Below are 2,616 nucleotides of genomic sequence, written 5' to 3' on the forward strand. Positions count from 1 at the left end.
CGGCGCAGCCGCACTGCGTGGAGGCGGGATGATGGGCGGGGCCTGCGGAGCTCAAGACCTCTTAGGCCGCGGAGCTGGCAATGGGCGGGTCCGAAATGAAGGACACCTCGTGGGTGGTAAGGCGGGGCGGGACCTAGTGTGGGTGGTGCCTTGATGGGCCCAGCCCTATACTGGGCGGGACTTGAGAGAGGAGGCAGGATATGGGCGGGTCCGGAGCGGACAGGGCATGTCAATGTCAGATCTCTGGCTGTGGCTCCTCGCTCTTCCCTAGGCGTTTTTTTTTATTTACTTATTTTATTCATATGTATATGTGTGTGCCTACAGGAGTTTATATGCACCGTGTATGTGCATATAAACATGTGAAACATTCATATAAACATGTATGTGTGGGATCCTGGAATTGGAGTTTCAGGCAGTAATGAGCTGCCATGTGGAAACTGGTAACCAAACCAGGAGAGCAGTAGGTGCTCTTAATAGCTGAGCCATCTCTCCAGCTCTGCCCTACATACTTCCTACCACCTGTTTTGTTTTGTTTGTGCTTTCTTTTGGAGAAGTCGAGATAGGATTTCTTTGTGTATCCCTGCCTGTCCTGGAACTCACTCAGTAGAACTGGATGGCTTCAGACTCAGAGATCTGCCTGCCTCTGCCTCCTGAGAACTGGGGATTTAAAGTTTTTAAACTGAGTCTTCTCACACTGTAGGCCTGACTGGTCTCGAACTCGCTTTGTCTCTTTGTAGATCGTGCTGACCTCAAGCTCACAGATCCCTCAGCCTCTTCCTCCTGAGTATTGGAATTAAAGGCAGATGCCACCACATCCATTTTCTCTCTTTTATTACATTCGTTTATTCTGTATGTGGGGATGGAGACTTGAGAACATTGTCATGTGAAGGTCAGAGGAAAATGTGGAAAATGGTTCTGTCTACTTTGTGACTCTTAATATTAAATTCAGGTTGTCAAACTTGGCAACAAGGTCCTTTATCTTTGGAGCCATCCCACCGAAGGCATCAGTTTTCGTTCATTTATTATTTTACTTAACTTTTGTTGTTAGAGGGGAAGTTTGAGGCAGGGTTTCATGTAGTCCAGGCTATCCCAGAGCTCATCACATAGTTAAAGATAGCTATGAGCTGCTGATTCTCCTGCAAATGCTGGGATTATTTATAGCATGGGCATTTGGTTTGCCTCAGGTGTTTTTCTTGCCTGTCTGATCACATGGGAACTGCATGGGCATGTTGGAGCACTTGATGTATACAAAAACTGTCATTTGGGGAGGGGTGTATTGGGATGTTGACCCACGTGCCAAATCAAAGGCTCTGGTGTGTGTGTGTGTGTTGTTGCACATACCCATTCTGAGTCTCACCATATGAAGGATGGCATGGACATGTTTGAGCTCATGATACTTACGACCACAGTCATTTGGGGAGGAGGTGTGCTATGTAGGCAATTTTGTTCACATGCCATTTTTGAGCCCAATAACACGGGGAAATGTGTGAGCATATGTGCGCACATGCCCTATTTCAATCTGGTCCTAGATTATTCACCCTCAAGCCATTTCCTAGCCCACTCGAATACCATGGGGGTGGGGAATGTCCATTGTTGTGTTTTATAAAAAAAAGAAAAGAAAAAGAAAAAGGATGCCAGGGAGCCAGGGATATGCCTAGTAGAGGCAAGGTATGATGAGGTGGAAGGGGCTGCTTCTGCAGGCCCATGTTGAGGCAGCCCTTCACACCACCACCACCACCCCACCATACCAGCCATACCAGCCACAGGATCATATCATATAGAATCGAGTGTATTTAGGACATGGGGAGGGGAGTTGAAGGGGTAGTAGAGACAGAGAGAGGCAGAGAGAGAGAGAGAGAACAACCATGAACATGTGGAGAGAGGGGGGGAGGAGAATGTGGAGAGAAGGGACAGAGAGGGAAGAGGGTAATAGAGTAAGAGCAAGAGATCTAGAGCAGTGAGCAAGCAGCCCCTTTTGTAGAGTCAGTCATACCTAACTGTTGCCAGGTAACTGTGGGCAGAGCCTAGAAGAAATGCTAACAGCCACAATACAATGGCCCACATGCCTATATTGAGGCTGGTAATATGGTAGTGTGGGGGACTGCATGGGGGTGTTGGAGCACTTGATATTTACAAGCCTGTCATTTGCAGGGTGGATGAGACTGCTATTCCAGAAGATAGTCATATGGTAGGTGAATAGGCATGGTAGCCACATGTCATCTCTGAGCCCATTCATATACATAGATGAATGGGCATGTTGGCTGACATGCCATTTACAATGGGATAGATATATAGTATGTTGGACCACACACCATTTCCAAACTAGTTCAGGTGGTGGGTATATGTATATGTTAGCTTAAATGCCATTTCTCAGAACAGACACATGGGGGATGGTGTATGTACATAGTGGCCACAGGCCATTTCCGAACCTGGTCATATGTGGCACATCCAGGCATGTTGTCCCATATGTGTAGGGGTTGTGAGTTATGTGGGATGATCAGAGAAAGAGAGACTGCAGGATGAACTTAGGCTTCTTAGCAGCAGGGTGGATCAGCCTCTTGTTGACTGAACCTTGAACAGCCAGTAGGACCATAGGTATCCATTGTTACACAAAAG

Source organism: Mus caroli, chromosome 5 (genome assembly GCF_900094665.2).
Source record: "Mus caroli chromosome 5, CAROLI_EIJ_v1.1, whole genome shotgun sequence".
In the NCBI taxonomy this organism is placed as follows: Eukaryota; Metazoa; Chordata; class Mammalia; order Rodentia; family Muridae; genus Mus; species Mus caroli.